Source organism: Sapajus apella, unplaced genomic scaffold, assembly GCF_009761245.1.
Source record: "Sapajus apella isolate SASKATOON/1434 unplaced genomic scaffold, GSC_monkey_1.0 scaffold17, whole genome shotgun sequence".
Taxonomy (NCBI): Eukaryota; Metazoa; Chordata; class Mammalia; order Primates; family Cebidae; genus Sapajus; species Sapajus apella.
Window position 1 is genome coordinate 18,276,647 of NW_022436957.1, and position 12,389 is coordinate 18,289,035.

At 36.6% G+C, this 12,389-nt stretch overlaps 1 non-coding gene across 1 annotated transcript; it reads left to right on the plus strand.

Moving 5' to 3' along the window:
• The first annotated feature begins 1,096 nt into the window (after positions 1–1,096).
• On the plus strand, positions 1,097–1,203 carry LOC116556842. Its single transcript, XR_004271190.1, has one exon. It is a non-coding gene; the product is annotated as a U6 spliceosomal RNA (small nuclear RNA).
• The last annotated feature ends 11,186 nt before the right edge of the window (positions 1,204–12,389 follow it).

Here is a 12,389-nt window from a genome sequence, read left to right on the forward strand (position 1 = left end):
TAAATCACTATGATTTGCTGTGGATTTCCCTAGGGAGGGCCCCAGGGTTCTGCCATGTAAGGGTAACAACTCTTATGTGAGTGTATCTCTTTGTACACAAACACTGCGATAATTTAATGTTATAAATTTCTCAACCTGGTATTATTTTCCTTTGATTATTTTAGGTTGCATCTATATCATGAGAAAGATTTGGGGAAGGTGTGAAAACTTTATTCCAAATCTTAGCTACTCTATAAATGTCTTCCACTTCATAAAGGTTATCTGAAAGAGAGGCAAGGGCAACTCTGAAAAATTCTTCAATTTTAGGTTTGGTCAAACCAACAATAAATACAAAGAAAAGGCTTCATCTGAGTAACTGATACTTCCAAGACTTGGCCAATTGCAATCTTCTATAGATTATATAATTTACTAGTTAGATTAAAAATTATGGCAGGAGGAAATTCTAGGATGCTTTGGCTACCTATCTATGAATACAAAAACATGGTGTATAATTCCACCCTTGTTAAAGCATTATAACACTGGCTTTTAACTCTCTACTGAATTAGGACCAGGTACACTGGTACAGCTCAGCAAAATCGAAGATTGGAAAGAATTTGAAATTTCAGAGTCATTGTCACCTTGCCCATTTCACCTGGCTAATTACTTCCTCTCTATTCATACAACCCAACGAATATATATTCACATTACTGGGGAAAAGAAACTCTCCCTATATTTATATAATGGAGTGATTTTTGTCCTTCTAATTAACCAGCATGAGTCAAATGTTTAAAAGGTTTCAGAAGAAACTGTGCCTTCAATTAACATTCACAGTTTCTAAATTAATCACTGCTGACCTTAACATGCAGGATGTCTTAAAGACATGTTTCAAATACAAAGATGATAATTTTATTCAGAGGAATCTACTAACTACCTATGTTTCAGAAGCATTTGGTCATTGTTTTTCTCCTATCACTGCATAAGGAGTCCTAGAATTTGGAGCATTAGTTCATCACATCTCTGAATAAAGGCCCTACACATGACCTTGAACACGATAACCATATTGTATTCAATATAAAAATTAATAATGACTCATCATACACTTGGAAAATTCCATACCATGCTCACTTCAGCAGCATATATACTAAAATTGGAAAGATACAGAGAGGATTAGCATGGTCCCTGTGCAAGAATAACACACAAATTCATGAAGCACTTCATATTTTTCAATAAATGTTCACATCAATGAGTTAGAAAGATCTCAAATTAACAATCTAACATCACAACTAAAAGAACTAGAAAAGCCAGAGCAAACCAACCCCAAAACTAGCAGAAGACAAGAAATAACCAAAATCAGAGCTGAACTGAAGGAGACTGAGACAAAGAGAACCATTCAAAAGATCAAGGAATCCAGGAGCTGTTTTTAGTTTTTTTTTTTTTTTTTTAATATTAATACAAAAGACTGCTGGCTAGACTAATAAAGGAAGAAAAGAGAGAAGATCCAAATAAACACAATTAGAGATGACAAAGAGGATGTTACCACTGACCTCACAGACATACAAACAACTATCAGATACTACTCTCAACACCTCCATGCACACGAACCAGAAAATCTAGAAGAAATGGATACATTCCCGGACACATACACTCTCCCAAGACTGAACCAAGAAAAAATTGAAGCCCTGAACAGACCAATAACAAACTTCAAAATTGAATCAGTAATAAACAGCCTACAAACCAAAAACAAACAAACAAAAAAACCAGGACAGGAAGGATTGACAGCTGAATTCTTCTACCAGATGTACAAAGAGCTGGCACTATTCCTACTGAAACTATTGCAAAAAATTGATAAGCAGGGAATCCTCCCCAAATTATTCTGTGAGTCCAGCATCATCCTGATACCAAAACCTGGCAGAGAGACAATAAAAAAGAGAAAACTTCAGGCCAATATCCTTGCTGAACATAGAGGCAAAAATCTTCAACAAAATACTGGCAAACCCAACCCAGCAGCACATCAAAAAGCTAACCCACCACAATCAGGTAGGCTTTATCCCTGGGATGCAAGGCTGGTTTGACAAACACAAATCAATAAATGTGATTCATCACATAAACCAAACTAAAGACAAAAATGACATGATTACCTCAATAGATGCAGACAAGGGTTTTGGTAAAACTCAACATCCTTTCATGTTAAAGACTTTAAATAAAATTAGGTATTGAAAGAACATACCTAAAAATAATAAGAGACGTCTAGGACAAACCCACAGCCAACATCATACTGAACAGGCAAAAGCTGGAAGTATTCCCCTTGAAAACTAGCACAAGACAAGGATGCCCTTTCTTGCCATTCCTATTCAACACAGTATTGGAAGTCCTCACCAGAGCAATCAGGCAAGAGAAAGAAATAAAGGTCAAAGATACAGGAAGAGAGGAAGTCAGGCTATCCCTGTTTGCAGACAACATGATTCTGTATCTAAAAAAATTTCCATAGTCTTGGCCCAAAAGCTCCTTGAGCAGGTAAACAACTTCAGCAAAGTTACAGCATACAAAATTGATATGCAAAAATCATTAACATTTCTATACACCAACAACAGCTAACCTGAAAGACAAATCAGGAACACAATCCCATTCACACCTGCCACAAAAAAAAAAAAAAAAAAAATACTTAACAATTCAGCTAACCAGGGAGGTAAAAGATCTCTACAATGAGAATTACAAAACAAATCAGAGATGACACAAACAAATAGAAAAACATTCCATGCTCATGGATTGGAAAAATCAATATCATTAAAACGCCACACTGCCTAAAGCAATTTACAGATACAATGCTATTCCTATCAACCTACCAATGACATTTTTTACAGAACTAGGAAAACTATTTTTAAATGAATACGGACCCAAAAAAGAGCCTGAATAGCCAAGGCAATCTTAAGCAAAAACAGCAAATCAGGGAGCCTCATACTACTCTACTTCAAACTATAGTACAGGGCTACAGCAACCAAAACAGCATGGTACTGACACTAACACAGACACATAGGCCAAGGGAACAGAACAGAGAGACCCAAAAATAGGGCTGCACACTTACAACTATCTGATCTCCCACAAAGCTGACAAAAACAAGCAATGGGGAAAGAATATATGGTGCTGGGATAACTGGCTAGCCATATGCAGAAGACTGAAGCTGGATCTCTTCCTTACACCATATACAAAAATCAACTCAAGATGGATTTAAGACTTACATGTAAAACCCAAAACTATAAACAGCTTGGATGAAAACTTAGGAAATACCATTCTGGACATAGGAGCTGGCAAAAATTTCATGACAAAGATGCCAAAAGCAATTGCAACAAAAGCAAAACTGGACAAATGGGATTTAATTAAACTAAATAACTTCCGCACAGCAAAAGAAACTATCGACAGAGTCAAAAGACAACCTATACAGAATTGGAGAAAAATTTTGCAAACTATGCATCAGACAAAGATCTAATATCCAGCATCCATAAGGAACTTAAATTTACAAGCCAAAACAAACCCCATTTAAAGTGGGCAAAGGAAATGAACAGATACTTTGCAAAAGAAGGCATGCTTGTGGTCAACAATCATATGAAAAAAAGCACAACATCCTAGTAGTATAGTTTGAAGTCAGGTAGCATGATGCCTCCAGCTTTGTTCTTTCTGCTTAGGATTGTCTTGGCTATATGGGCTCTTTTTTGCTTCCATATGAAATTTAAAGTAGTTTTTTCTAATTCTGGGAAGAAAGTCAATGGTAGCTTGATGAGGATAGCATTGAATTTATAAATTAACTTGGGCGGTATGGCCATTTTCATGATATTGATTCTTCCTATACATGAGCATGGAATGTTTTTCCATTTGTTTGTGTCCTCTCTTATTTTCTTGAGCAGTGGTTTGTAGTTCTCCTTGAAGAGGTCCTTCACGTCCCTTGTAAGTTCTATTCCTAGGTATTTTATTATCTTTGTAGCAAAGGGCTATTATCCAGAATCTACAAGAAACTTAAACAAATTTACAAGAAAACAACCCCATCAAAAAGTAGGTGAAGGATATGAACAGACACTTCTTCAAAGAAGACATTATGTATCCAACAAGCATATGAGAAAAAGCTCATCATCACTGGTCATTAGAGAAATGCAAATCAAAACCACAATGAGATATTATCTCACGCCAGTTAGAATGGCACTCATGAAAAAGCTAGGAAACAACAGATGCTGGAGAGGATGTGTAGAAATAGGAATGCTTTTACACTGTTGGTGGGAGTGTAAATTAGTTCAGCCGTATGGGAGACAGTGTGGTGATTCCTCAAAGATCTAGAACCAGAAATACTGTTTGATCCAGCAATCCCATTACTGGGTATATACCCAAAGGATTATAAATCATTCTACTATAAAGACACATGCACACCTATGTTTACCACAGCACTATTCACAACAGCAGAGACTTGGAACCAACCCAAATGCCCATCAATGATAGACTGGATAAAGAAAATGTGGCACATACATACCATGGAATACTATGCAGCCATAAAAAAGGATGAGTTCATGTCCTTTGCAGGGACATGGATGAAGCTGTAAACCATCATCCTCAGCAAACCAACACAGGAACAGAAAACTAAACACTGCATGTTCTCACTCATAAGAGGGAGCTGATCTATGAGAATACTTGGACACAGGGAGGGGAACATCACACAGCAGGGTCCGTCAGGGGTTGGGGGACTAGGGGAAGGATAGCATTAGGAGAAATACCTAATGTAGATGATGGGTTGATGGGTGCAGCAACCAATGCACATGTATACTTATGGAACAAGCCTACATGTTCTGCACATGTATCCCAGAACTTAAAAGCACAACATCACTGATCATTAGAGAAATGCAAATCAAAACCACAACGAGATACTACCTCATGCTAGTCAGAATGGCAATTATCAAAAAGACAAAAAATAATAGATGCTGGCAAGGTTGTGGAAAAAAACAGAATGCTTATACACCATTGGTGGAAGTGTAAATTACTTCAGCCATTGTGGAAAGCAGTATGGCAGTTCCTCAAAATGCTGAAAACAAACCTACCATTTGACCCAGCAACCCCATTACTGGGTCTATACCCAAAGGAATATAAATTGTTTTAGCATAAAGACATGCATGTGTATGTTCACTGCAGCACTATTCACTATAGCAAAGACGTGGAAGCAACCTAAATGCCCATCCATGGTAGACTGGATAAAAATAATGTACATATACACCATGGAATTCTATGCTGCTGTGAAAAAGAATGAGATTACGTCATTTGCAGGAACATGGATGGAGTTGGAGGCCACTATCCCAAGCAAACTGATGTAGGAACAGAAAACCAAATACCACATATTCTTACTTATAAGTGGGAGCTAAATGATGAGAACACAGGGATACAAAAAAGGGGGAAACAGACACTGGGGTCTACTTGAGGGTAGTGTGTGGGAGGAGGGAGATGATCAGAAAAAATAACTAATGGGTACTACGTTTAGTACCTGAGTGATGAAATAATCTGTACACCAAAACCCCACACCCCTGAACGTAAAAATAGAAGTTAAACCATCATAAATATTTAGAAAACTCATTCAAATATAATTATATATTGATTCATGTTCAGTAAATATCTAAGAGCACTTAATATGTACAGGTATTACTGTGCTGGAAATACAATGAACAAAAGAGACAAAAATTCCTGCGTCTGTGAAATTTATATTCAGGTGAGCTATACACAACAAAAGTATAAGGAAGTACTGTACACATTCACCCTTCTTATCCATAGGGGATTGGTTTCAGGACTTTCCATGCAGCCCCAAATAAGAAGATGTTCAAGTTCCTTGTATGAAATGGTCTAATATTTGCATGTAAACTACACACGTTCTCATTTAAATAATATCTAGATTATTTATAATATCTAACACAATGCAAATGCTATATAGTTTTATACTGTACTGTTTAGAGAGTAATGCCAATAAATAAAAGTCTGGGAATCTAAAAATGAAAAGAAAAATCCATACCATACTATATTTCATATCACCTGCATTTTCCTGCAGGAAGACAGTGGCATGCAAATTTCAGAATATTCTTATAATTTTCTTTATAAAATGGAATTATTACAATTGTCAAAGCAACCCAAATGCAGGTGGTTTATATGGTTTATATTGACACTCAAACCAAGGAGTTCCTGATGGGAAACATTTTCCACGTCATTTCAAGGATTCAGTGACACTAATGTCTACTTTCTTTAAGAAATCCTACCTCTGGGGAAACTCAAAGATAGAATCTAGCAAATCTTACAATGAGGAAAAATAAAGCTTTTCTCAGATTTAAAAAAAATATTATCTATGATATATGCAACCAGGGACTTGATGCATTATCTAAAACTATGAACTAAAATGTGTGAGGTAAATAACTTTATCATTTATGAAGCCCTATCATTTCACCTCTTCTTGCCTGTGGTACTGAAGCTAGTGCTCTTCTAGGGGCAACCCTGGGCTCCAGCATCAGGCCATTGCAGGACAGGTCAGCAGGCACAGCGGGCCATGTGGCTCACCTTGAAACTTTGGTCCTATATATCTGACTCTGCTTCTTGAGCTCCTTTATTCTGTGTATTGTACTGCTGTTCTCGATGGTAGAAACCTGGTTCATATTTTTCTCTCCCTTCATCATCTTGGATTCTGTGCTACCTATATTGTATGTTAAATTGATCCTAGAACATAAAATGTTGCTGTTTAAAGAAACCAGAAGGATAGCACTAAAATTCTAAAGTGCATAGAGTACAAAGTTTTTTCGCAGGGGAAGAAATTGTAGCCCAGAAAATGTGTCTTTTCCAAGGTCATACACTTATAAATAGTTTGTTACAATAAAAGTTCACGTATTGGTGTCCCAATTTCATATTTAGACCTCCGCCTGTTAATGAATTTTTGTCTTCCAGATGAATTAATCCCATGTCAGCTGTTTAAAGAGAAGGGTGAGAGTTTATCTCCACATATTTCTTTATCCTTCTTACACACATAGCCATTCTAAACTATATCCTGCAGACTTATAAAACACACCCCACTGACAGGTTAAATGAAGACAGCCTGAATACTTGGCAATATCAGAGAAATATTTCCCTATATTAGCATCCATGGGTGTGTTATAAGCATACCACTATATCAAGTGATGATAAATTTCAGGGAGCACTGACTTAAAGAGCCAGTGTTGTGGTAAGAAGAACACAAATTTTAACCCAGAGAGAAAGCAACTTGGAGGCTGGTTGGAACAATTAGCAAATTCTACTAAGGAAACATTTATGAACAGATTAAAATATCAGCAAACTTCTCCATAAAAATACTATTGAAAAAATACCTAAACAGTAATTTGATGATGAAAAAATAGGTTTTCTTTTCTAAGAAGCTCTAGTTTAGGGAACTTACTGTATTTTACCCGTTTTCATTGAAGATGAGAAAAACTGTAACTTATCTTCTCACTGACTGAAAAAGCCATGATAAATTTTACAGATGGTTTATAGCTAGGCCCTGAGTCATAGATTATACCTATAACTGCCAAGGAACTGCAGTTCCTAGGTTTCTCAAAACTCCTAACTACCAAGTATGCCTCCTCCAGTATTCCATGTTACCTCTGCACTGAAGAATTAATGTAATTGTGGTAGTTTATTTTTCAGTAAATATTCACTTCCTCCTCCCCTACATAATATTTAGGAGGAGTATATTTCCATACCTTATTGAGGTTGTACTTGGCATGTAATTTGCAGTAGCCAATGTTATGTCAGTGCATGTAACTGTGTGCTACTTCAAAATTATGCCTTAAGCAGCATTACTTGTTCTCTTCTCTGGGAGCTTTTGACCACTGACACCATGAGAAAATCATGCAGGCAGTCCCCTGGCCCAGGCATAAAAGAAAGTGGAAAAGGCCTGATTCAAAACCGTGGCGTGGAGCCAAGCCCAGCTGAATTCAACCTAAATCAGCTAAACTTCAGTTGAATCGCAGATAATAAATTTTTCTTATTGTATGCCGCTGAGATTTTTTGGTTGTTAGTAGCAGTAGCTGACTGATAACAATAGTTGTCCCATATGTTATTCCATTTGTTACTTTGTAAATCTTTGCTGGTTTTCCATTTCTATATATTTTACCTTCCCAACCAGATTGAAAGACACCTGTGTAGCTTGATCCATGTTTTAACTTATTTGGGCCCCAAAGTATATACCACTATAACCACTCAATATATTCTAGTTGCAATTGCCAATGTTTTCCTTGTACTGTGCATTGGAGTAAGTCTTTACTGTACCATTGACAGCTCTCAGTGACAAATGCTGCATTTCAGTAGCAATTTCAGAATATGTTTTAGAAGCAGAGAGGCTAAGTAACTCAACAGAAAAATCAGTGAAATTGAGCAAGTAGAGAATTCTTCATTTGGGGACATTGCTGGCATTTTAAGATACTTTTCCATTCATGGTAGAACAGTTTTTGCACATAACTGAAAAGGCCATTTTTCTCAAGGTAAAATTGCTGATTTCAAGAGCACATGGTCTGAAAAAGTTTTTATGAAGAGAGCACTATTTTTCCACTGGATTTCTCCATGAATCTGGTATTTAGAGCTGCCCAAAGGCTAAGGGCTGATATATTTGCTATTATGTTTCACAAAAGGGCACAGATCAAGCAGTACAGGCATCAAGGTGACCTTCACCTTCATATATTACATATATACATGTGTACGTTACATATATTACAGGTATGTATTGCACACAATTACATAATTACACTATATGTAATACATGCAATTACGTATATGTAATTATATGTAATACACACATGTAATTACATATATGTAATTATATGTAATACATGATTACATGCAATATGCAAGTACAGGTACTACATGCATGTAATCACATATATGTAATTATCTGCAATACATACATGCAACCACACATACGTAATTATATGTAATACACACAACCACATGTGTAATTATATGCAATATATGTAATTATCTGTATTATCTGTATGTAATACATACATGTAATTGCCTATTATATGTAATTATCTGTAATACATGCAACCACACATAATATACAATTATATGAAATGCATACATGTAACATGTTATACACTGTTCATGTTGGGAAAAAACAACCCAGTTAGCTTTTTGAGGTGAATTTTCTTTACTCATGTAACTGAGAAATGGGTTAACATTACCAAGTAATAGCAATGCTGCTATAGAATGACAGGTGTTTAGAGTGCTAAAGATTATTTTAAAAGATGTATTAAGGGAGAGGGTAAAACAATCCTAGAAACCCCCAAATTGTATCTATCAGTGGCAGCAGATGAGTGCTTAGCCAGTTTATTGAAAAGATTTAATTACATCTGTTTCTTACCTTGAATGTCTGAATCAATTTGACATACAGCTTAAAGCAATGATTGTCTAAAGAACAAACTCTTCCTGCAGCTAGTGAAATGAGCCCTCCTAACAGTAAGACTTATTAATAGCAAATTAATGATTGTCAAATCTAGGGCTTAACAATGACAAAGCTTTTTGGAACTTTCTATGTGACATTTTCAGCTTTAAATCTTTGCCCATTCTGCTCTTTGAAATTTTGACATGTAAAATCTGGATATGTATGTCATCATGGAAGCACTCCTAGTTAAGATCTCTGCGATCTAATTAAAGAGGGGAGAAGATTGAGAAAATAAACAAATAACTTGTTTTCTGTGTGTGTGTGTGTGTGTGTTTCTGTGTGTGTGCTATTCCTCTTTTCCAGTGTTAGTGAGATGCTTTTCCTCTGCAGAATTGCTGAACAAACTAGCAAAGATTCTCCAGGGCTTGAAACAAAAATGAGAGCAAATCCTAAGGAATTTAGGTAACAGATAGGCAAGGTTTTAATTAAAATAGAAATTTAAACCCCTGGCATTCTACAATATTTTAGCTCTTAGCTTTTCACTGCCATTATTGGTTCTTGCTTTGAGATACTGTTAACAGTAGTAATGTTTCAGGATATTTTGCAGGCTATGGGAAATCTTTGCTTGTTAACAGATTGCTGCAGTTTGTACAAAATTATATGAGAACCTCTCTGACTTTTCAAGAATCCTATTATTTTAAAAACACAGACTCCTTTTCTTGTCATTCGTCCCATGGGCACTTGGAATCAGAATCTCTTGAAGACAGAGAAATCTCAGTTTCTTTACCACTCAAGTTTTTTTTTGAGCTCAGGAATGAGGGCAAGTCTGAAAAATGTTTGTGGCTAGGCTGGAAATCAATGGAAAACAGGTTATGGTTTTACAACAAACCAAGTGTCACAGATTTGCTTTGTGTTTGGGAGTTAATCTACACTCTCTAAAAATTCTCCAAAAGCCAGTTAAAGCAATTGAAGCAAGACTTTGCCGGGAACCCCCTAGAGAGAACACACTGCTATGTCACACAGCTCTCACAAATGAGTGGGAGAGATTGTCTTAAGTGTGTGTTTTACAACAGATGCCAATTGCTCTGATTCTTGCCATTAACAACTTTAGAATTAGCTTACAAATGGTAATCTTCACAGAGCAGTGACTTTTGTGTGGGAAACCCAGGAAGAAAAGTAGCTTTTCAATTTTTTTTCTCTTTTGCAGCTGAACACAAATGAGCCTGGGAGCCTCTCTGCACTGTGTAGAAAATACAACTATATTCATGTAAGTGTATGTCTGGCATTAATAATTCAGAGAAAGTGATAGTCAAGTGTTGGAGAGAGGCTGGAAATCAACTTTGAAATTATAAAAGTTGAAAGATAAAGTGTTGAAAATTTCCTTAGCCATTTAAAAACTCATATAAACCAGTGGTTGGAAATCAATATTTTGGTGTTCAAATTCTTAACACCTCCATTTCTCTGCTTAATTCCAAATAATAGTCTTGGATATAAAATTGGAATAGGGCTGAAATATTAGAATTTGAGATAGAAAAAATGCTATCGTAGTATATTTTAAAGCTGAGGCCATAAGTAATCATAAAAATACAGGCCGAGCCTGGTGGCTCACGCCTATAATCCCAGCACTTTGGGAGGCTGAGGCGGGTGGATCACGAGGTCAAGAGATCGAGACCATCCTGGTCAACATGGTGAAACCCCGTCTCTACTAAAAATACAAAAAATTAGCTGGGCATGGTGGCGCGTGCCTGTAATCCCAGCTACTCAGGAGGCTGAGGCAGGAGAATTGCCTGAACTCAGGAGGCGGAGGTTGCGGTGAGCCGAGATCGCGCCATTGCACTCCAGCCTGGGTAACAAGAGTGAAACTCCATCTCAAAAAAAAAAAAAAAAAAAATACTAGTCATTGATATTTACATTCCTAACAACAACAACAAAAACAAATCTTGACAGTAAGTTGGCTGTATTTCTTCCCATTTGTTTAAATGGTATAGTGTATTACAGCATTATGTGACTCTGCTCAGATCCAAGGGAGAAGGGAAGATCGCAAAGAAGGCTAAGATAGGCGGAAAGAAATGCCTTGACATCTGTCAATAGTAGAAGAGATGTACGGTATATAATTCCACTAGAAACAGATCCCCAAGTCATTTTTATTTGCTTAGAAGTACAATGCAGGCTCTTCATAGTTTCGTTTTTCCTTCTCAGCGGTACTTCTCTCAGGCTGATATTAACATGAGGGATTACTCAATTATAGGGAGGGGGACAAATATGAGGGTGATATTGGAGGGAACCAAACAGCTCAGGACGCAGGAAAATGGCCGACAGTAATTAAATATCTGCTATCATTACTCCCAGTGGCACATATCCATGTACATATATTTGCAAGTCAACTTATTGATGATATATATTCCAGTAGCACCCATTAAATGAGTATGCCTCCTCCCCAAATGTGAAGGCATTCAGCCTTCTGTGACTAAGAAGACTAATTCTGGGAAAGATTTTCATCATCATAATAGATGAGAAACACCGATATAGCATAAATGATAGGTTCGCATCTTATCTCAGAAAAACCCAGTGCTTCAAATCACAGTGCTTGAAATTCAGGTACCTTAAGCCTAACATAAGAAATTTCCATGGAAAGAGTCCTTCCCTGGCAATTAAAAAAAAAATAAAGTACATTTCACCTACCTTCTCAAATAATGGGGTGTCTAGGCTTATATTTAAATTGATTTCACTCCTCTCTAATTCCCGGACAGGCACAGGACTCTTGTCATTATTGAAAAGCAATCTAATTTTAAAATCTCTAACCCTAAAATCACCTCTTACTAGAGACTTTCTTGCTCCTTTTTCACTTCTTCTGAACCTGTTCCTTTTTCTCCTGACTCCTATTCTATCTTTCCCCAGCCCACTCTCCTCCATTCTGATTTCATTCATCATTCTATCAGAAATTTCAGTGACTACTCAGTGTGCTGAATATCTTCCAAATACCTCCATAAATCCA